The sequence below is a fragment of the Erpetoichthys calabaricus genome, chromosome 8, assembly GCF_900747795.2.
Source record: "Erpetoichthys calabaricus chromosome 8, fErpCal1.3, whole genome shotgun sequence".
Lineage (NCBI taxonomy): Eukaryota > Metazoa > Chordata > Cladistia > Polypteriformes > Polypteridae > Erpetoichthys > Erpetoichthys calabaricus.
Genome location: NC_041401.2, coordinates 133,735,556 through 133,760,820, shown reverse-complemented (window position 1 = coordinate 133,760,820; position 25,265 = coordinate 133,735,556). Strand labels below are relative to the sequence as shown.

General features: G+C 37.6%; 1 non-coding gene and 4 pseudogenes across 1 annotated transcript; 4 read left to right on the top strand and 1 right to left on the bottom strand.

Moving 5' to 3' along the window:
• The first annotated feature begins 9,751 nt into the window (after positions 1-9,751).
• Positions 9,752-9,860, top strand: LOC127529065 (uncharacterized; annotated as a pseudogene).
• A 128-nt stretch (positions 9,861-9,988) lies between these two features.
• On the top strand, positions 9,989-10,107 carry LOC114641451 (uncharacterized; annotated as a pseudogene).
• An 848-nt stretch (positions 10,108-10,955) lies between these two features.
• LOC127529064 (uncharacterized) lies at positions 10,956-11,073 on the top strand (annotated as a pseudogene).
• A 365-nt stretch (positions 11,074-11,438) lies between these two features.
• Positions 11,439-11,556, top strand: LOC127529063 (uncharacterized; annotated as a pseudogene).
• A 688-nt stretch (positions 11,557-12,244) lies between these two features.
• LOC127529062 (5S ribosomal RNA) lies at positions 12,245-12,363 on the bottom strand. Its single transcript, XR_007935731.1, has one exon. It is a non-coding gene; the product is annotated as a 5S ribosomal RNA (ribosomal RNA).
• Positions 12,364-25,265: the final 12,902 nt, after the last annotated feature.

The following is a 25,265-nucleotide window of genomic DNA, read 5'->3' as shown; positions in this document are numbered from 1 at the left end:
TACTAGATTAACGAGCCGTAACACTTGTTATCACTTGGAGTGTTTTTCAGCTCTTGAAATGCACCATTGTGAAGTCAAGTTACATTCAACTATATCTCAGTCCCACCTGAAAATACTGATGTAAAACTGTTCCAAATGATGTAATACATAGTTCTCTATTGGGTAATAACTCTTTGGATGGTTTCCTAAGTGTTACTCAATGTATACATCAACATCTCAAATTAACTTGTTTTCCCCATTGAAAAGCATTGGGCAAAACTGATGTTGAATGTTACTCAATGTTCCTTAACTTCTATGTGTGGAAACCACTTGTATCACATGTGAAATGATGGGTTCTAACAGAATTTAACTGTGTAGATCAGATTCTACTAGATTAACCAGCCGTACCACTTGTTATCACTTGGAGTGTTATTCAGCTCTTGAAACTCACCATTGTGAAGTCAAGTTACATTCATCTATATCTCAGTCCCACGTGAAAATACTGATGTAAAACTGTTCCAAATGATGTAATACATAGTTCTCTAATGGGTAATAACTCTTTGGATAGTTTCCTAAGTGTTACTCAAGGTAAACATCAACATCTCAAATTCACATGTTTTCCCCATTGAAACGCATTGGGCAAAACTGATGTTGAGTGTTACTCAATGTTCCTTAACTTCTATGTGTGGAAACCACTTGTAACACATGTGAAATGATGGATTCTAATAGAATTTAACTGTGTAGATCAGATTCTACTAGATTAACCAGCCGTAACACTTGTCATCACTTGGAGTGTTTTTCAGCTGTTGAAACGCACCATTGTGAAGTCAAGTTACATTCAACTATAACTCAGTCCCACCTGAAAATACTGATGTAAAACTGTTCCAAATGATGTAATACATAGTTCTCTAATGGGTAATAACTCTTTGGATGGTTTCCTAAGTGTTACTCAAGGTAAACATCAACATCTCAAATTCATTTGTTTTCCCCATTGAAACGCATTGGGCAAAACTGATGTTGAGTGTTACTCAATGTTCCTTAACTTCTATGTGTAGAAACCACTTGTATCACATGTGAAATGATGGATTCTAACAGAATTTAACTGTGTAGATCAGATTCTACTAGATTAACCATGCGTAACACTTGTTATCACTTGGAGTGTTTTTCAGCTCTTGAAACGCACCATTGTGAAGTCAAGATACATTCAACTATATCTCAGTCCCACGTGAAAATACTGATGTAAAACTGTTCCAAATGATGTAATACATAGTTCTCTAATGGGTAATAACTCTTTGGATTGGTTTCCTAAGTGTTACTCAAGGTAAACATTAACATCTCAAATTCACTTGTTTTCCCCATTGAAACGCATTGGGCAAAACTGATGTTGAATGTTACTCAATGTTCCTTAACTTCTATGTGTGGAAACCACTTGTATCACATGTGAAATGATGGATTCTAACAGAATTTAACTGTGTAGATCAGATTCTACTAGATTAACCAGTCGTAACACTTGTTATCACTTGGAGTGTTTTTCAGCTCTTGAAATGCACCATTGTGAAGTCAAGTTACATTCAACTATATCTCAGTCCCACCTGAAAATACTGATGTAAAACTGTTCCAAATGATGTAATACATAGTTCTCTAATGGGTAATAACTCTTTGGATGGTTTCCTAAGTGATACTCAAGGTAAACATCAACATCTCAAATTCACTTGTTTTCCCCATTGAAAAGCATTGGGCAAAACTGATGTTGAATGTTACTCAATGTTCCTTAACTTCTATGTGTGGAAACCACTTGTATCACATGTGAAATCATGGATTCTAACAGAATTTAACTGTGTAGATCAGATTCTACTAGATTAACCAGCCGTAACACTTGTTATCACTTGGAGTGTTTTTCAGCTCTTGAAACGCGCCATTGTGAAGTCAAGTTACATTCAACTATATGTCAGTCCCACGTGAAAATACTGATGTAAAACTGTTCCAAATGATGTAATACATAGTTCTCTAATGGGTAATAACTCTTTGGATGGTTTCCTAAGTGTTACTCAAGGTAAACATCAACATCTCAAATTCACTTGTTTTCCCCTTTGAAACGCATTGGGCAAAACTGATGTTGAGTGTTACTCAATGTTCCTTAACTTCTATGTGAGGAAACCACTTGTATCACATGTGAAATGATGGATTCTAACAGAATTTAACTGTGTAGATCAGATTCTACTAGATTAACCAGCCCTAACACTTGTTATCACTTGGAGTGTTTTTCAGCTCTTGAAATGCACCATTGTGAAGTCAAGTTACATTCAACTATAACTCAGTCCCACCTGAAAATACTGATGTAAAACTGTTCCAAATGATGTAATACATAGTTCTCTAATGGGTAATAACTCTTTGGATGGTTTCCTACGTGTTACTCAAGGTAAACATAAACATCTCAAATTCACTTGTTTTCCCCATTGAAACGCATTGGGCAAAAATGATGTTGAATGTTACTCAATGTTCCTTAACTTCTATGTGTGGAAACCACTTGTATCACATGTGAAATGATGGATTCTAACAGAATTTAACTGTGTAGATGAGATTCTACTAGATTAACCAGCCGTAACACTTGTTATGACTTGGAGTGTTTTTCAGCTCTTGAAACGCACCACTGTGAAGTCAAGTTACATTCAACTATATCTCAGTCCCACGTGAAAATACTGATGTAAAACTGTTCCAAATGATGAAATACATAGTTCTCTAATGGGTAATAACTCTTTGGATGGTTTCCTAAGTGTTACTCAAGGTAAACATCAACATCTCAAATTCACTTGTTTTCCCCTTTGAAACGCATTGGGCAAAACTGATGTTGAGTGTTACTCAATGTTCCTTAACTTCTATGTGTGGAAACCACCTGTATCACATGTGAAATCATGGATTCTAACAGAATTTAACTGTGTAGATCAGATTCTACTAGATTAACCAGACGTAACACTTGTTATCACTTGGAGTGTTTTTCAGCTCTTGAAACGCACCATTGTGAAGTCATGTTACATTCAACTATATCTCAGTCCCACGTGAAAATACTGATGTAAAACTGTTCCAAACGATGTAATACATAGTTCTCTAATGGGTAATAACTGTTCGGATGGTTTCCTAAGTGTTACTCAAGGTAAATATCAACATCTCAAATTCACTTGTTCTCCCCATTGAAACGCATTGGGAAAACTGATGTTGATTGTTACTCAATGTTCCTTAACTTCTATGTGTGGAAACCACTTGTATCACATGTGAAATGATGGATTCTAACAGAATTTAACTGTGTAGATCAGATTCTACTAGATTAACCAGCCGTAAGACTTGTTATCACTTGGAGTGTTTTTCAGCTCTTGAAATGCACCATTGTGAAGTCAAGTTACATTCAACTATAACTCAGTCCCACCTGAAAATACTGATGTAAAACTGTTCAAAATGATGTAATACATAGTTCTGTAATGGGTAATAACTCTTTGGATGGTTTCCAAAGTGTTACTCAAGGTAAACATCAACATCTCAAATTCACTTGTTTTCCCCTTTGAAACGCATTGGGCAAAACTGATGTTCATTGTTACTCAATGTTCCTTAAATTCTATGTGTGGAAACCACTTGTATCACATGTGAAATGATGGATTCTAACAGAATTTAACTGTGTGGATCAGATTCTACTAGATTAACCAGCCGTAACACTTGTTATCACTTGGATTGTTTTTCAGCTCTTGAAACGCACCATTGTTAAGTCAAGTTACATTCAACTATATCTCAGTGCTCCCTGAAAATACTGATGTAAAACTGTTCCAAACGATGTAATACATAGTTCTCTAATGGGTAATAACTCTTTGCATGGTTTCCTAAGTGTTACTCAAGGTAAACATCAACATCTCAAATTCACTTGTTTTCCCCATTGAAACGCATTGGGCAAAACTGATGTTGATTGTTACTCAATGTTCCTTAACTTCTATGTGTAGAAACCACTTGTATCACATGTGAAATGATGGATTCTAACAGAATTTAACTGTGTAGATCAGATTCTACTAGATTAACCATCGGTAACACTTGTTATCACTTGGAGTGTTTTTCACCTCTTGAAACGCACCATTGTGAAGTCAAGTTACATTCAACTATATCTCAGTCCCACCTGAAAATACTGATGTAAAACTGTTCCAAATGATGTAATACATAGCTCTCTAATGGGTAATAACTCTTTGGATGGTTTCCTAAGTGTTACTCAAGGTAAACATCAACATCTCAAATTCACTTGTTTCCCCCATTGAAACGCATTGGGCAAAACTGATGTTGATTGTTACTCAATGTTCCTTAACTTCTATGTGTGGAAACCACTTGTATCACATGTGAAATGATGGCTTCTAACAGAATTTAACTGTGTAGATCAGATTCTACTAGATTAACCAGCCGTAACACTTGTTATCACTTCGAGTGTTTTTCAGCTCTTGAAACGCACCATTGTGAAGTCAAGTTACATTCAACTATATCTCAGTCCCACCTGAAAATACTGATGTAAAACTGTTGCAAATGATGTAATACATAGTTCTCTAATGGGTAATAACTCTTTGGATAGTTTCCTAAGTGTTACTCAAGGTAAACATCAACATCTCAAATTCACTTGTTTTCCCCATTGAAACGCATTGGGCAAAACTGATGTTGAGTGTTACTCAATGTTCCTTAACTTCAATGTGTGGAAACCACTTGTATCACATGTGAAATGATGGATTCTAACAGAATTTAACTGTGTAGATCAGATTCTACTAGATTAACCAGCCGTAACACTTGTTATCTCTTGGAGTGTTTTTCAGCTCTTGAAACGCACCATTGTGAAGTCAAGTTACATTCAACTATATCTCAGTCCCACCTGAAAATACTGATGTAAAACTGTTCCAAATGATGTAATACATAGTTCTCTAATGGGTAATAACTCTTTGGATGGTTCCCTAAGTGTTACTCAAGGTAAACATCAACATCTCAAATTCACTTGTTTTCCCCATTGAAACTCATTGGGCAAAACTGATGTTGATTGTTACTCAATGTTCCTTAACCTCTATGTGTGGAAACCACTTGTATCACATGTGAAATGATGGATTCTAACAGAATTTAACTGTGTAGATCAGATTCTACTAGATTAACCATCCGTAACACTTGTTATCACTTGGAGTGTTTTTCAGCTTTTGAAACGCACCATTGTTAAGTCAAGTTACATTCAACTATATCTCAGTCCCACGTGAAAATACTGATGTAAAACTGTTCCAAATGATGTAATACATAGTTCCCTAATGGGTAATAACTGTTTGAATGGTTTCCTAAGTGTTACTCAAGGTACACATCAACATCTCAAATTCACTTGTTTTCCCCTTTGAAACGCATTGGGATTAACTGAAGGTGAGTGTTACTCAATGTTCCTTAACTTCTATGTGTGGAAACCACTTGTATCACTTGTGAAATGATGGATTCTAACATATTTTAACTGTGTAGATTAGATTCTACTAGATTAACCAGCCGTAGCACTTCTTATAACTTGGAGTGTTTTTCAGCTCTTGAAAAACGCCATTGTGAATTCATGTTACATTCAACTATAACTCAGTGCCCCGTGAAAATACTGATGTAAAACTATTCTAAATGACGTAATACATAGTTCCCTAATGGGTAAGAACTGTTGGGATGGTTTCCTAAGTGTTACTCAAGGTACACATCAATATCTCAAATTCACTTGTTTTCCCCTTTGAAAAGCATTGGGCGAAACTGAAGTTGAGTGTTACTCAATGTTCCTTAAGTTCAATGTGTGGAAACCACTTGTATCACATGTGAAATGATGGATTCTAACAGAATTTAACTGTGTAGATCAGATTCTACTACACTGAACAGCCGTAACACGTCTTATCATTTGGAGTGTTTTTCAGCTCTTGAAACGCGCCATTGTGAATTCATGTTACATTCAACTATCACTCAGTGCCCCGTGATAATACTGATGTAAAACTGTTCTAAATGATGTAATACATAGTTCCCTAATGGGTAAGAACTGTTTGAATCGTTTCCTAAGTGTTACTGAAGGTAAACATCAACATCTAAAATTCATTTGTTTTCCCCATTGAAATGCATTGGGATTCACTGAAGTTGAGTGTTACTGAATGTTCCTTAACTTCTATGTGTGGGAACCACTTGTATCACTCAGTCCCCCCTGAAAATACTGACGTAAAACTGTTCTAAATGATGTAATACGTACTTCTCTAATGGGTAATAACTGTTTGGATGGTTTCCTAAGTGTTACTCAAGGTAAACATCAACATCTCAAATTCATTTGTTTTCCCCATTGAAACGCATTGGGCAAACTGATGTTGATTGTTACTCAATGTTCCTTAACTTCTATGTGTGGAAACCACTTGTATCACATGTGAAATGATGGATTCTAACAGAATGTAACTGTGTAGATCAGATTCTACTAGATTAACCAGCCGTAACTCTTGTTATCACTTGGAGTGTTTTTCAGCTCTTGAAAAACGCCATTGTGAAGTCAAGTTACATTCAACTATAACTCAGTCCCACGTGAAAATACTGATGTAGAACTGTTCCAAATGATGTAATACATAGTGCTCTAATGGGTAATAACTCTTTGGATGGTTTCCTAAGTGTTACTCAAGGTACACATCAACATCTCAAATTCACTTGTTTTCCCCTTTGAAACGCATTGGGCAAAACTGATGTTGATTGTTACTCATTGTTCCTTAACTTCTATGTGTGGAAACCACTTGTATCACATGTGAAATGATGGATTCTAACAGAATTTAACTGTGTAGATCAGATTCTACTAGATTAACCAGCCGTAACACGTGTTATCACTTGGAGTGTTTTTCAGCTCTTGAAACGCACCATTGTGAAGTCATGTTACATTCAACTATATCTCAGTCCCACGTGAAAATACTGATGTAAAACTGTTCCAAATTATGTAATACATAGTTCTCTAATGGGTAATAACTCTTTGGATGGTTTCCTAAGTGTTACTCAAGGTAAACATCAATATCTCAAATTCACTTGTTTTCCCCATTGAAACGCATTGGGCAAAACTGATGTTGATTGTTAGTCAATGTTCCTTAACTTCTATGTGTGGAAACCACTTGTATCACATGTGAAATGATGGATTCTAACAGAATTTAACTGTGTAGATCAGATTCTACTAGATTAACCAGACGTAACACTTGTTATCACTTGGAGTGTTTTTCAGCTCTTGAAACGCACCATTGTGAAGTCAAGTTACATTCAACTATATCTCAGTGCTCCCTGATAATACTGAGGTAAAACTGTTCTATACGATGTAATACATAGTTTTCTAATGGTTAAGAACTGTTCGGAAGTTTTCCTAAGTGTTACTCAAGGTACATATCAACATCTCAGATTCACTTGTTCTCCCCATTGAAACGCATTGGGCGAAACTGATGTTGATTGTTACTCAGTGTTCCTTAACTTCTATGTGTGGAAACCACTTGTATCACATGTGAAATGATGGATTCTAACAGATTTTAACTGTGTAGATCAGATTCTACTTGATTAACCAGACGTGACACGTCTTATCATTTGAATTGTTTTTCAGCTCTTGAAACGCACCATTGTGAATTCATGTTACATTCAACTATAACTCAGTGCCCCGTGAAAATACTGATGTAAAACTGTTCTAAATGATGTAATACATAGTTCCCTAATGGGTAAGAACTGTTTGGATGGTTTCCTAAGTGTTACTCAAGGTACACATCAATATCTCAAATTCACTTGTTTTCCCCATTGAAACGCATTGGGCGAAACTGAAGTTGATTGTTAGTCAATGTTCCTTAACTTCTATGTGTGGAAACCACTTGTATCACATGTGAAATGATGGATTGTAACAGAATTTAACTGTGTAGATCAGATTCTACTACATTAACCAGACGTAACACTTCTTATCACTTGGAGTGTTTTTCAGCTCTTGAAACGCACCATTGTGAATTCAAGTTACATTCAACTATAACTCAGTGCTCCCTGATAATACTGATGTAAAACTGTTCAAAACGATGTAATACATAGTTTTCTAATGGTTAATAACTGTTCGGAAGGTTTCCTAAGTGTTACTCAAGGTACATATCAACATCTCAGATTCACTTGTTCTCCCCATTGAAACGCATTGGGCGAAACTGATGTTGATTGTTACTCAATGTTCCTTAACTTCTATGTGTGGAAACCACTTGTATCACATGTGAAATGATGGATTCTAACAGAATTTAACTGTGTAGATCAGATTCTACTTGATTAACCAGACGTGACACGTCTTATCATTTGAATTGTTTTTCAGCTCTTGAAACGCACCATTGTGAATTCATGTTACATTCAACTATAACTCAGTGCCCCGTGAAAATACTGATGTAAAACTGTTCTAAATGATGTAATACATAGTTCCCTAATGGAAAAGAACTGTTTGGATGGTTTCCTAAGTGTTACTCAAGGTACACATCAACATCTCAAATTCACTTGTTTTTCCCCTTTTAAAAACAAGTGAATGTGTGGAAACCACTTGTATCACATGTGAAATGATGGATTCTAACAGGTTAAGTCCCTGTGCTTAAAACTCATTAAATCTCATTTTAAAAAAAAGTGTTTATTCAACTGCTGCAATGTTACAGAGATCGTGCTTCTGAGAGACAGAGGGGGAGGGGGCTCGCGTGCTGCTGAGACAGAGAAGGGGGGGTGTGGGGGCTGGGGAGGCTCCCAGGCTCCCGGGCTCCTGAGAGAGAGAGAGCCTCGCTCATGCAGCTGAGCAGGGAGGCTGGGTTTTTTTCCCCCTGTGCTTAAAACTCATTCAAATAAGAGTGTTTATACACCTGCTGCAATGTTACAGAGAGAGAGAGGACTCACGTGCTTCTGAGAGACAGAGGGGGAGGGGGCTCGCGTGCTGCTGAGATAGAGAGAGAGCATGCAGCAGAGCAGTGAGCCTGGGTGTTTGTGTCAGTGTTATTCAATGTTTTTACTATTAAACTGTGCATTCTATGGTGTAATGATTAACTATATTTGTGCTTAAAAATCTTTAAAAAAATTTATTTACATACAGTTTGTATGGTCTGGAATGGATTAGTTGTATTTACATACAATCCTATGGGGGCTATTGCTTCGGTTCCACTGTATATTGACTCTAGAAAATATGATCAGCAAGTCTTTGATAGGCTGCAACAAAATGATGAAAGAACGGGCACATTTTTTTCTCACAAGCTGGGTGGGTGGGTATTAGTTAGTTAATTAGTTACTCAAAGGATTTCAAAATTTAATATGCACAAGCGGTAACCCTGCAAAAGCAGCCCAAACCAGAAAAAGCGGCTGGTAAAACGAGGGCTCGATCAGTACTTGGATGGGAGACTGCCAGGCATTTTAGCTTTTAGCCATTAATGTTGTACTTAACCTTAGCATCAGTGTATGGCTTTAAAACGCATCTTTATCCTTTCTATTGGAAGCATGCTCCCCATTTCTTCAGTATATATTTGAACGTTAAAGAGCATTGCTTTCGCTTACGGCCACACCAGTGTGAACGCGTCTGATCTTCGAAGTTAAACACGCTAGTACTTGGATGGGATATCGCCTGAGAACCCCCAGTGTTATAAGCTTTTGGCCATTAACGTTGTACTTAACCTTGGCAACAGTGTATGTCTTCGAAACGCATCTTCATTCTTTCTGTTTGAAGCAGGCTCCCCCTTTCTTCACTATATACTGAACGTAAAGTAGCAGGGCTTTTGCTTACGGCCACACCAGTGTGAATGCGTCTGATCTTAGAAGCTAAACACACTTGGGCTCGATCAGTACTTGGATGGGAGACCGCCTGGGAACCCTGAGTGCTGTAAGCTTTTAACCATTAATGTTGTACTTAACCTTAGCATCAGTGTATGGTTTTAAAACGCATCTTTATCCGTTCTATTGGAAGCATGCTCCCCCTCTCTTCATTATATACTGAACGTTAGAAAGCATTGCTTTCGCTTACGGCCACACCAGTGTGAATGCGCCCGATCTCGTCTGATCTCGTAAACTAAATACGCTTGGGCTCGGCCAGTACTTGGATGGAAGACCATCTGGGAACCCCGAGTGCTGTAAGCTTTTAGCCATTACCGTTGTTCTTAATCCTGGAATCAGTGTATGTCTTGCAATGCATCTTCATTGTATCTATTTGAAGCAGGCTCCCCCTTTCTTCAATATATGCTGAATGTAAGTAGACGACCTTTTGCTTACGGCCACACCTGTGTGAATGCGTCTGATCTTGGAAGCTAAACATGCTTGGGCTCGGTCAGTACTAGGATGGGAGAACACCTAGGAACCCTGAGTGCTGTAATCTTTTAGCCATTACCATTGTTCTTAACCCGCGCATCAGTGTATGTTTTGTTAACGAATCTTCGTTCTTTCTATTGGAAGCAGGCACCCCCTTTCTTCACTATATACTGAACATAAGTAGCAGGGCTTTTGCTTACGGCCATACCATTGTGAATGCGCCTGATCTCGGAAGCTAAACACACTTGGGCTCAATCAGTACCTGGATGGGAGACCGCCTGGCATCCCCGAGTGCTATAAGCTTGATGTCATTAATGTTGTACTTAACCTTAGCATCAGTGTATGGCTTTAAAACGCATCTTTATCCTTTCTATTGGAAGCATGCTCCCCCTTTCTTCACTATATATTTGAACGTTAAAGTGCATTGCTTTCGCTTTTCGGCCACACCAGTGTGAAAGCACCAGATCTCGTCTGATCCCGGAAACTAAACAAGCTTGGGCTCAGCCAGTACATTGGATGGAAGTCCAACTGGGAACCCCGAGTGCTGTAAGCTTTTAGCGATTACCATTGTTCTTAACCCTGGAATCAGTGTATGTTTTGTTAACGCATCTTCATTCATTCTATTGGAAGTAGGCACCCATTTTCTTCACTATATACTGAACGTAAGTAGCAGGGCTTTTGCTTACGGCCACACCAGTGTGAATGTGCCCGATTTCGTCTGATTGCGGAAACTAAATACACTTGGGTTGATCAGTACTTGGATGGGAGACCGTCTGGGAACCCCGAATGCTGTAAGCTTTTAGTCATTAATGTTGTACTTAACCTTAGCATCAGTGTTAGACTTTAAAACGGATCTTTATCCTTTCTATTGAAAGCATGCTCCCCCTTACTTCACTATATACTGAACAGTAAAAAGCATTGCTTTCGCTTACGACCACACCAGTGTGAATGCGCCTGTTCTCGGAAACTAAACACGCTTGGGCTCGGCCAGTACTTGGATGGGAAACCATCTAAGAACGCTGAGTGTTGTAAGCTTTTAGCCATCACCATTGTTCTTAACTCGAGCATGAGTGTATGTCTTGTTAACGCAACTTCATTCTTTCTATTGCAAGCAGGCACCCCCTTTCTTCACTTTATACTGAACGTAAAGTAACAGAGCTTTCGCTTACGGCCACACCAGTGTGAATTCGCCGATCACGTCTGATCTCGGAAGCTAAACACACGTGGGCTCAATTAGTACTTGGATGGGAGACCGCCTGGGAACCCCGAGTGCTTTTAGCCATTAATGTTGAACTTAACCTTAGCATCAGTGTATGGTTTTAAAAAGCATCTTTATCCTTTCTTGTGGAAGCATGCTCCCCCTTTCTTCAGTATATACTGAACGTTAAAGAGTGTTGCTTTCGCTTACGGCCACACCATTGTGAATGCGTCTGATCTTCGAAGTTAAACACGCTTGTGTTCGGCCAGTACGTCGATGGGAGATCGACTGAGAACCCCCAGTGCTGTTTGCTTTTAGCTATTAACGTTGTACTTAACCTCGGCATCAGTGTTTGTCTTGGAAACGCATCTTCATCATTTCTATTGGAAGCAGGCTCCCCCCTTTCTTCACTATACAGTATACTGAAGGTAAAGTAGCAGGGCTTTTGCTTACGGCCACACCAGTGTGAATGCGCCCAATCTCGTCTGATCGCGGAAACTAAATAAACTTGGGTCGATCAGTACTTGGATGAGAGACCGCCTGGAAACCCCGACTGCTGTAAGCTTTACGTTATTAATGTTGTACTTAATCTTAGCATTAGTGTATGGCTTTAAAACGCATCTTTATCCTTTCTATTGGAAGCATGCTCCCCATTTTTTCAGTATATATTTGAACGTTAAAGAGCATTGCTTTCGCTTACGGCCACACCAGTGTGTACACTGATGCTAAGGTTAAGTACAACATTAATGAGGCTTACGAACAATGCTGTAAAGCTTACAGCACTCGGGGTTCTCAGGCGGTCCCCTATCCAAGTACTGATCAAGCCCAAGTGTGTTTAGCTTCCAAGATCAGACGAGATCGGGCGCATTCACACTGGTGTGGCCGTAAGCGAAAGCCCTGCTACTTTACGTTCAGTATATAGTGAAGAAAGGGGGAGCCTGCTTCAAACAGAAAGAATGAAGATGCGTTTCGAAGACATACACTGTTGCCGAGGTTAAGTACAACGTTAATGGCCAAAAGCTTATAACACTGGGGGTTCTCAGGCGATTTCCCATCCAAGAACTAGCGTGTTTAAGTTCGAAGATCAGACGCGTGTGGTGTGGCCGTAAGCGAAAGCAATGCTCTTTAACGTTCAAATATATACTGAAGAAATGGGGATAATGCTTCCAATAGAAAGGATAAAGATGCGTTTTAAAGCCATACACTGATGCTAGGGTTAAGTACAACATTAATGGCTAAAAGCTTACAGCACTCGGGGTTGCCTGGCGGTTTCCCATCCAAGTACTGATCGAGCCCACTTTTTACCAGCCGTCTCTTTTGGTTAGGGCTGCTTTTGCAGGGTTACCGCTTGTACATATTAAATCTTGAAATCCTTCGAGTTACTAATTAACTAGCTAACACCCACCCACCCAGCTTGTGAGAAAAAAATGTGCCCGTTCTTTTATCATTTTGTTGCAGCCTATCAAAGACTTGCTGATCATGTTTTCTAGAGTCAATATACAGTGGAACCTCAGTTCACGACCATAATTCGTTCCAAACCTCTGGTCGTAAACCGATTTGGTCGTGAACCGAACCAATATCCCCCATAGGATTGTATGTAAATAAAATTAATCCATTCCAGACCATACGAACTGTATGTAAATATATTTTTTTAAAGATTTTTAAGCACAAATATAGTTAATCATTATACCATAGAATGCACAGTGTAATAGTAAAAACATTGAATAACACTGACACAAACACCCAGGCTCACTGCTCAGCTGCATGTTCTCTCTCTATATCAGCAGCAAGCGAGCCCCCTCCCCCTCTGTCTCTCATAAGCACGTGAGTCCTCTCTCTCTCTGTAACATTGCAGCAGGAGTATAAATACTTTTTTTTAAATGAGTTTTAAGCACAGGGGGAAAAAAACCCAGCCTCCCTGCTCAGCTGCATGAGCGAGGCTCTCTCTCCCTCAGCAGCACACGAGCCTCCCCAGCCCCCCTCTCTCAGGAGCACGCGAGTCCCCTCCCCTTCTCTCTCTCAGGAGCAACGGGAGCCTTCCCATCCCCCCCACCTCTCTCTCTCTCTCTCTCTCTCAGCAGCACGCGAGCCCCTTCCCCCTCTGTCTCTCAGAAGCATGCTCTCTGTAACATTGCAGCAGTTGTATAAACATTTTTTTTTAAAATGAGTTTTAATGAGTTTTAAGCACAGGGACTTAACCTGTTAGAATCCATCATTTCACATGTGATACAAGTGGTTTCCACACATAGAAGTTAAGGAACATTGAGTAACACTCAACTTCAGTTTCGCCCAATGCGTTTCAATGGGGAAAACAAGTTAATTTGAGATGTTGATGTGTACCTTGAGTAACACTTAGGAAACCATCCAAAGAGTTATTACCCATTAGAGAACTATGTATTACATCATTTGGAACAGTTTTACATCAGTATTTTCACGTGGGCACTGAGTTATAGTTGAATGTAACTTGACTTCACAATGGAGCGTTTCAAGAGCTGAAAAACACTCCAAGTGATAACAAGTGTTACGGCTTGTTAATCTAGCAGAATCTGATCTACACAGTTAAATTCTGTTAGAATCCATCATTTCACATGTGATACAAGTCGTTTCCACACATAGAAGTTAAGGAACATTGAGTAACAATCAACATCAGTTTTCCCAATGCGTTTCAATGGGGAAAACAAGTGAATTTGAAATGTTGATGTGTACCTTGAGTAACACTTAGGAAACCATCCAAAGAGTTATTACCCCTTAGAGAACTATGTATTACATAATTTGGAACAGTTTTACATCAGTATTTTCAGGGGGCACTGAGTTATAGTTGAATGTAACTTGAATTCACAATGGTGCTTTTCAAGAGCTGAAAAACACTCCAAGTAATAACAAGTGTTACGGATGGTTAATCTAGTAGAATCTGATCTACACAGTGAAATTCTGTTAGAATCCATCATTTCACATGTGATACAAGTGGTTTCCACACATAGAAGTTAAGGAACATTAAGTAACAATCAACATCAGTATTGCCCAATGCGTTTCAATGGGGAAAACAAGTGAATTTGAGATGTTGATGTGTACCTTGAGTAACACTTAGGAAACCATCCAAAGATTTATTACCCATTAGAGAACTATGTATTACATCATTTGGAACAGTTTTACATCATTATTTTCAGGGGGCACTGAGTTATACTTGAATGTAACTTGACTTCACAATGGCGCGTTTCAAGAGCTGAAAAACACTCCAAGTGATAACAAGTGTTACGGCTGTTTAATCTAGTAGAACCTGATCTACACAGTTAAATTCTGTTAGAATCCATCATTTAACATGTGATACAAGTGGTTTCCACACATAGAAGTTAAGGAACATTGAGTAACAGCCAACATCAGTTTCGCCCAAAGCGTTTCAATGGGGAAAACAAGTGAATTTGAGATATTGATGTGTACCTTGAGTAACACTTAGGAAACCATCCAAACAGTACTTACCTATTAGGGAACTATGTATTACGTCATTTAGAACAGTTTTACATCAGTATTTTCACGAGGCACTGAGTTATAGTTGAATGTAACATGAATTCACAATGGCGTGTTTCAAGAGCTGAAAAACACTCCAAATGATAAGAAGTGTTACGGAGGGTTAATCTAGTAGAATCTGATCTACACAGTTAAACTCTGTTAGAATCCATTATTTCACATGTGATACAAGTGGTTTCCACACATAGAAGTTAAGGAACATTGAGTAACACTCAACTTCAGTTTATCAAAATGCGTTTCAAAAGGGAAATCAAGTGAATTTGAGATGTTGTTGTGTACCTTGAGTATCACTTAGGAAACCATTCAAACAGTTCTTACCCATTAGGGAACTATGTATTACATCATTTGGAGCAGTTTTACATCAGTATTTTCACGTGGGACAGAGATATAGTTGAATGTAACTTAAATTCACAGTGGAGCTTTTCATGAGCTGAAAAACACTCCAAGTGATAACAAGTGTTACGGCTGGTTCATCTAGTAGAATCTGATCTACACAGTTACATTCTGTTAGAATCCATCATTTCACAGGTGATACAAGTGGTTTCCCCACAAAGAAGTTAAGTAACATTGAGTAACACTCAACTTCAAGTTCGCCCAATGCGTTTCAATAGGGAAAACAAGTGAATTTGAGATGTTGATGTGTACCTTGAGTTACACTTAGGAAACCATCCAAACAGTTCTTACCCATTAGGGAACTATGTATTACATCAATTAGAACAGTTTTCATCAGTATTTTCACGGAGCACTGAGTTATAGTTGAATGTAAGATGAATTCACAATGGCGTGTTTTAAGAGCTGAAAAACACTCCAAATGATCAGACGTGTTACGGCGGGTTAATCTAGTAGAATCTAATCTACACAGTTAAACTCTGTTAGAATCCATCATTTCACATGTGATACAAGTGGTTTCCACACATAGAAGTTAAGGAACATTGAGTAACACTCAACTTCAGTTTCGCCCAATGCGTTTCAAAGGGGAAAACAAGTGAATTTGAGATGTTGATGTGTACCTTGAGTATCACTTAGGAAACCATCCAAACAGTTCTTACCCATTAGGGAACTATGTATTACATCATTTAGAACAGTTTTACATCAGTATTTTCACGGGGCACTGAGTTATAGTTGAATGTAACATGAATTCAGAATGGCGCGTTTCAAGAGCTGAAAAACACTCTAAATGATAAGACGTGTTACGGCTTGTTAATCTAGTAGAATCTGATCTACACAGTAAAATTCTGTTAGAATCCATCATTTCACATGTGATACAAGTGGTTTCCACACATAGAAGTTAAGGAACATTGAGTAACAATCAACATCAGTTTTGCCCAAAGCGTTTCAATGGGGAAAACAAGTGAATTTGAGATATTGATGTTTACCTTGAGTAACACTTAGGAAACCATCCAAAGAGTTACTTACCCATTAGAGAACTATGTATTACATCATTTGGAACAGTTTTACATCAGTATTTTCACGTGGGACTGAGGTATAGTTGAATGTAACTTGACTTCACAATGGTGTGTTTCAAGAGCTGGAAAACACTCCAAGTGATAACAAGTGTTACGTCTGGTTAATCTAGTAGAATCTGATCTACACAGTTAAATTCTGTTAGAATCCATCATTTCACATGTGATACAAGTGGTTTCCAAACATAGAAGTTAAGGAACATTGAGTAACAATCAACATCAGTTTTCCCAATGCGTTTCAATGGGGAAATCAAGTGAATTTGAGATGTTGATGTTTACCTTGAGTAACACTTAGGAAACCATCCAAAGAGTTCTTACCCATTAGGGAACTATGTATTACATCATTTAGAACAGTTTTACATCAGTATTTTCACGGTGCACTGAGTTATAGTTAAATGTAACATGAATTCACAATTGTGGGTTTCAAGAGCTGAAAAACACTCCAAATGATAAGACGTGTTACGGAGGGTTAATCAAGTAGAATCTGATCTACACAGTTAAACTCTGTTAGAATCCATCATTTCACATGTGATACAAGTGGTTTCCACACATAGAAGTTAAGGAACATTGAGTAACACTCAACTTCAGTTTCGCCCAATGCGCTTCAATGGGGAAATCAAGTTAATTTGAGATGTTGATGTGTACCTTGAGTATCACTTAGGAAACCATCCAAACAGTTCTTACCCATTAGGGAACTATGTATTACATCATTTAGAACAGTTTTACTTCAGTATTTTCACAGGGCACTGAGTTATAGTTGAATGTAACATGAATTCACAATGGCGCGTTTCAAGAACTGAAAAACACTCCAAGTGATAATAAGTGTTTCGGCTGGTCAATGTAGTAGAATCTGATCTACACAGTTAAATTCTGTTAGATTCCATCATTTCACATGTGATACAAGTGGTTTCCACACATAGAAGTTAAGGAACGTTGAGTAACAATCAACATCAGTTCGCCCAATGCGTTTCAATTGGGAAAACAAATGAATTTGAGATGTTGATGTGTACCTTGAGTAACACTTAGGAAACCATCAAAACAGTTATTACCCATTAGAGAAGTACGTATTACATCATTTAGAACAGTTTTACTTCAGTATTTTCAGGGGGGACTGTGTTATAGTTGAATGTAACATAAATTCACAATGGCGCGTTTCAAGAGCTGAAAAACACTCCAAATGATAAGACTTTTTACGGCTGGTTAATGTAGTAGAATCTGATGTACACAGTTAATTTCTGTTGGAATCCATCATTTCACATGTGATACAAGTGGTTTCCACACATAGAAGTTAAGGAACATTGAGTATCACTTAACATCAGTTTTGCCCAATGCGTTTTAATGGGGAAAACAAGTGAATTTGAGATGTTGATATTTACCTTGAGTAACACTTAGGAAACCATCCAAAGAATTATTACCCATTAGAGAACTATGTATTACATCACTTGGAACAGTTTTACATCAGTATTTTCACGAGGGACTGAGATATAGTTGAATGTAACTTGACTTCACAATGGTGCGTTTCAAGAGCTGAAAAACACTCCAAGTGATAACACGTGTTACGGCTGGTTAATCTAGTCGAATCTGATCTACACAGTTAAATTCTGTTAGAATCCATCATTTCACATGTGATACAAGTGGTTTCCACACATTGAAGTTAAGGAACATTGAGTAACAATCAACATCAGTTTTCCCAATGCGTTTCAATGGGGAAAACAACTGAATTTGAGATGTTGATGTTTACCTTGAGTAACACTTAGGAAACCATTCAAAGAGTTATTACCCATTAGAGAACTATGTATTACGTCATTTGGAACAGTTTTACATCAGTATTTTGACGTGGGACTGAGATATAGTTGAATGTAACTTGACTTCACAATGGTGCGTTTCAAGAGCTGGAAAACACTCCAAGTGATAACAAGTGTTACGTCTGGTTAATCTAGTAGAATCTGATCTACACAGTTAAATTCTGTTAGAATCCATCATTTCACATGTGATACAAGTGGTTTCCACACATGGAAGTTAAGGAACATTGAGTAACAATCAACATCAGATTCTCCCAATGCGTTTCAAAGGGGAAAACAAGTGAATTTGAGATGATGATGTTTGTACCATGAGTAACACTTAGGAAACCATCCAAAGAGTTATTACCCATTAGAGAACTATGTATTACATCACTTGGAACAGTTTTACATCATTATTTTCACGTGGGACTGAGATATAGTTGAATGTAACTTGACTTCACAATTGTGCGTTTCAAGAGCTGAAAAACACTCAAAGTGATAACAAGTGTTACGGCGGGTTAATCTAGTAGAATCTGATCTACACAGTTAAATTCTGTTAGAATCCATCATTTCACATGTGATACAAGTGGTTTCCACATATAGAAGTTAAGGAACATTGAGTAACAATGAACATCAGTTTTGCCCAATGCATTTCAATGGGGAAAACAAGTGAATTTGAGATGTTGATGTGTACCTTGAGTAACACTTAGGAAACCATCCAAAGAGTTATTACCCATTAGAGAACTATGTATTATATCATTTGGAACAGTTTTACATCAGTATTTTCACGTGGGAATGAGATATAGTTGAATGTAACTTGACTTCACAAGGGTGCGTTTCAAGAGCTGAAAAACACTACAAGTGATAACAAGTGTTACGGATGGTTAATCTAGTACAATCTGATCTACACAGTTAAATTCTGTTAGAATCCATCATTTCACATGTGATACAAGTGGTTTCCACACATAGAAGTTAAGGAACATTGAGTAACAATCAACATCAATTTTGCCCAATGCGTTTCAATTGGGAAAACAAGTGAATTTGAGATGTTGATGTTTACCTTGAGTAACACTTAGGAAACAATCCAAAGAGTTATTACCCATTAGAGAACTATGTATTACATCATTTGGAACAGTTTTACATCATTATTTTCAGGGGGCACTGAGTTATAGTTGAATGTAACTTGACTTCACAATGGTGCGTTTCAAGAGATGAAAAACACTCCAAGTGATAACAAGTGTTACGGCGGGTTAATCTAGTAGAATCTGATCTACACAGTTAAATTCTGTTAGAATCCATCATTTCACATGTGATACAAGTGGTTTCCACACATAGAAGTTAAGGAACATTGAGTAACACTCAACATCAGTTTTGCCCAATGCGTTTCAAAGGGGAAAACAAGTGAATTTGAGATGTTGATGTTTACCTTGAGTATCACTTAGGAAACCATCCAAAGAGTTATTACCCATTAGAGAACTATGTATTACATCATTTGGAACAGTTTTACATCAGTATTTTCACGTGGGACTGAGATATAGTTGAATGTAACATGACTTCACAATGGTGCGTTTCAAGAGCTGAAAAACACTCCAAGTGATAACACGTGTTACGGCTGGTTAATCTAGTAGAATCTGATCTACACAGTTAAATTCTGTTAGAATCCATCATTTCACATGTGATACAAGTGGTTTCCACACATAGAAGTTAAGGAACATTGAGTAACAATCAACATCAGTTTTGCCCAAAGCGTTTCAATGGGGAAAACAAGTGAATTTGAGATATTGATGTTTACCTTGAGTAACACTTAGGAAACCATCCAAAGAGTTATTACCCATTAGAGAACTATGTATTACGTCATTTGGAACAGTTTTACATCCGTATTTTCACGTGGGACTGAGGTATAGTTGAATGTAACTTGACTTCACAATGGTGTGTTTCAAGAGCTGGAAAACACTCCAAGTGATAACAAGTGTTACGTCTGGTTAATCTAGTAGAATCTGATCTACACAGTTAAATTCTGTTAGAATCCATCATTTCACATGTGATACAAGTGGTTTCCAAACATAGAAGTTAAGGAACATTGAGTAACAATCAACATCAGTTTTCCCAATGCGTTTCAATGGGGAAATCAAGTGAATTTGAGATGTTGATGTTTACCTTGAGTAACACTTAGGAAACCATCCAAAGAGTTATTACCCATTAGAGAACTATGAATTACATCATTTGGAACAGTTTTACATCAGTATTTTCACGTGGGACTGAGATATAGTTAAATGTAACTTGACTTCACAATTGTGCGTTTCAAGAGCTGAAAAACACTCCAAGTGATAACACGTGTTACGGCTGGTTAATCTAGTAGAATCTGATCTACACAGTTAAACTCTGTTAGAATCCATCATTTCACATGTGATACAAGTGGTTTCCACACATAGAAGTTAAGGAACATTGAGTAACACTCAACATCAGTTTTGCCCAATGCGCTTCAATGGGGAAAACAAGTTAATTTGAGATGTTGATGTTTACCTTGAGTATCACTTAGGAAACCATCCAAAGAGTTATTACCCATTAGAGAACTATGTATTACATCATTTGGAACAGTTTTACTTCAGTATTTTCACGTGGGACTGAGATATAGTTGAATGTAACATGACTTCACAATGGTGCGTTTCAAGAACTGAAAAACACTCCAAGTGATAACAAGTGTTTCGGCTGGTTAATCTAGTAGAATCTGATCTACACAGTTAAATTCTGTTAGATTCCATCATTTCACATGTGATACAAGTGGTTTCCACACATAGAAGTTAAGGAACGTTGAGTAACAATCAACATCAGTTCGCCCAATGCGTTTCAATGGGGAAAACAAATGAATTTGAGATGTTGATGTTTACCTTGAGTAACACTTAGGAAACCATCAAAAGAGTTATTACCCATTAGAGAAGTATGTATTACATCATTTGGAACAGTTTTACTTCAGTATTTTCAGGTGGGACTGAGATATAGTTGAATGTAACTTGACTTCACAATGGTGCGTTTCAAGAGCTGAAAAACACTCCAAGTGATAACACTTGTTACGGCTGGTTAATCTAGTAGAATCTGATGTACACAGTTAAATTCTGTTGGAATCCATCATTTCACATGTGATACAAGTGGTTTCCACACATAGAAGTTAAGGAACATTGAGTAACACTCAACATCAGTTTTGCCCAATACGTTTCAATGGGGAAAACAAGTGAATTTGAGATGTTGATATTTACCTTGAGTAACACTTAGGAAACCATCCAAAGAATTATTACCCATTAGAGAACTATGTATTACATCACTTGGAACAGTTTTACATCAGTATTTTCACGAGGGACTGAGATATAGTTGAATGTAACTTGACTTCACAATGGTGCGTTTCAAGAGCTGAAAAACACTCCAAGTGATAACACGTGTTACGGCTGGTTAATCTAGTCGAATCTGATCTACACAGTTAAATTCTGTTAGAATCCATCATTTCACATGTGATACAAGTGGTTTCCACACATTGAAGTTAAGGAACATTGAGTAACAATCAACATCAGTTTTCCCAATGCGTTTCAATGGGGAAAACAACTGAATTTGAGATGTTGATGTTTACCTTGAGTAACACTTAGGAAACCATTCAAAGAGTTATTACCCATTAGAGAACTATGTATTACGTCATTTGGAACAGTTTTACATCAGTATTTTGACGTGGGACTGAGATATAGTTGAATGTAACTTGACTTCACAATGGTGCGTTTCAAGAGCTGGAAAACACTCCAAGTGATAACAAGTGTTACGTCTGGTTAATCTAGTAGAATCTGATCTACACAGTTAAATTCTGTTAGAATCCATCATTTCACATGTGATACAAGTGGTTTCCACACATGGAAGTTAAGGAACATTGAGTAACAATCAACATCAGTTTTCCCAATGCGTTTCAATGGTGAAAACAAGTGAATTTGAGATGTTGATGTTTACCTTGAGTATCACTTAGGAAACCATCCAAACAGTTATTACCCATTAGAGAAGTACGTATTATATCATTTAGAACAGTTTTACATCAGTATTTTCAGGGGGGACTGAGTTATAGTTGAATGTAACTTGAATTCACAAGGGTGCGTTTCAAGAGCTGAAAAACACTACAAGTGATAACAAGTGTTACGGATGGTTAATCTAGTAGAATATGATCTACACAGTGAAATTCTGTTAGAATCCATCATTTCACATGTGATACAAGTGGTTTCCACACATAGAAGTTAAGGAACATTAAGTAACAATCAACATCAGTTTCGCCCAATGCGTTTCAATGGGGAAAACAAGTGAATTTGAGATGTTGATGTGTACCTTGAGTAACACTTTGGAAACCATCCAAAACAGTTATTACCCATTAGAGAACTATGTACTACATCATTTGGAACAGTTTTACATCAGTTTTTTCACGGGGCACTGAGTTATAGTTGAATGTAACTTGAATTCACAATGGCGCGTTTCAAGAGATGAAAAACACTCCAAGTGATAACAACTGTTACGGCTGGTTAATCTAGTAGAATCTCATCTACACAGTTAAATTCTGTTAGAATCCATCATTTCACATGTGATACAAGTGGTTTCCACACATAGAAGTTAAGGAACATTGAGTAACACTCAACATCAGTTTTGCCAAATGCGTTTCAATGGGGAAAACAAGTGAATTTGAGATTTTGATGTGTACCTTGAGTAACACTTAGGAAACCATCCAAGCAGTTATTACTCATTAGAGAACTATGTATTACATCAATTGGAACAGTTTTACATCAGTATTTTCACGGGGCACTGAGTTATAGTTGAATGTAAGATGAATTCACAATGGCGTGTTTCAAGAGCTGAAAAACACTCCAAGTGATAAGAAGTGTTACGGCGGGTTAATCTAGTAGAATCTGATCTACACAGTTAAACTCTGTTAGAATCCATCATTTCACATGTGATACAAGTGGTTTCCACACATAGAAGTTAAGGAACATTGAGTAACACTCAACTTCAGTTTAGCCCAATGCGTTTCAATGGGGAAAACAAGTTAATTTGAGATGTTGATGTGTACCTTGAGTAACACTTAGGAAACCATCCAAACAGTTATTACCCATTAGGGAACTATGTATTACATCATTTAGAACAGTTTTACATCCGTATTTTCACGGGGCACTGAGTTATAGTTGAATGTAACTTGAATTCACAATGGCGTGTTTCAAGAGCTGGAAAACACTCCAAATGATAAGAAGTGTTACGTCTGGTTAATCTAGTAGAATCTGATCTACACAGTTAAAATCTGTTAGAATCCATCATTTCACATGTGATACAAGAGGTTTCCACACATAGAAGTTAAGGAACATTGAGTAACACTCAACTTCAGTTTTGCCCAATGCGTTTCAATGGGGAAATCAAGTGAATTTGAGATGTTGATGTGTACCTTGAGTATCACTTAGGAAACCATCCAAACAGTTATTACCCATTAGGGAACTATGTATTACATCATTTAGAACAGTTTTACATCCGTATTTTCACGGGGCACTGAGTTATAGTTGAATGTAACTTGAATTCACAATGGCGCGTTTCAAGAGCTGGAAAACACTCCAAGTGATAAGAAGTGTTACGGCTGGTTAATCTAGTAGAATCTGATCTACACAGTTAAATTCTGTTAGAATCCATCATTTCATATGTGATACAAGTGGTTTCCACACATAGAAGTTAAGGAACATTGAGGAAACATCAACATCAGTTTTCCCAATGCGTTTCAATGGGGAAAACAAGTTAATTTGAGATGTTGATGTGTACCTTGAGTAACACTTAGGAAACCATCCAAACAGTTATTACCCATTAGAGAACTATGTATTATATCATTTGGAACAGTTTTACATCAGTATTTTCAGGGGGGACTGAGTTATAGTTGAATGTAACTTGACTTCACAATGGTGCGTTTCAAGAGCTGAAAAACACTACAAGTGATAACAAGTGTTACGGATGGTTAATCTAGTAGAATATGATCTACACAGTTAAATTCTGTTAGAATCCATCATTTCACATGTGATACAAGTGGTTTCCACACATAGAAGTTAAGGAACATTAAGTAACAATCAACATCAGTTTCGCCCAATGCGTTGCAATGGGGAAAACAAGTGAATTTGAGATGTTGATGTGTACCTTGAGTAACACTTAGGAAACCATCCAAGCAGTTATTACCCATTAGAGAACTATGTACTACATCATTTGGAACAGTTTTACATCAGTTTTTTCACGGGGCACTGAGTTATAGTTGAATGTAACTTGAATTTACAATGGCGCGTTTCAAGAGCTGAAAAACACTCCAAGTGATAACAACTGTTACGGCTGGTTAATCTAGTAGAATCTCATCTACACAGTTAAATTCTGTTAGAATCCATCATTTCACATGTGATACAAGTGGTTTCCACACATAGAAGTTAAGGAACATTGAGTAACAATCAACTTCAGTTTAGCCCAATGCGTTTCAATGGGGAAAACAAGTGAATTTGAGATTTTGATGTGTACCTTGAGTAACACTTAGGAAACCATCCAAGCAGTTATTACCCATTAGGGAACTATGTATTACATCATTTGGAACAGTTTTACATCAGTATTTTCAGGGGGGCACTGAGTTATAGTTGAATGTAACTTGAATTCACAATGGCGTGTTTCAAGAGCTGTAAAACACTCCAAGTGATAACAAGTGTTACGGCGGGTTAATCTAGTAGAATCTGATCTACACAGTTAAACTCTGTTAGAATCCATCATTTCACATGTGATACAAGTGGTTTCCACACATAGAAGTTAAGCAACATTGAGTAACAATCAACATCAGTTTCGCCCAATGCGTTTCAATGGGGAAAACAAGTTAATTTGAGATGTTGATGTGTACCTTGAGTAACACTTAGGAAACCATCCAAACAGTTATTACCCATTAGGGAACTATGTATTACATCATTTAGAACAGTTTTACATCCGTATTTTCACGGGGCACTGAGTTAT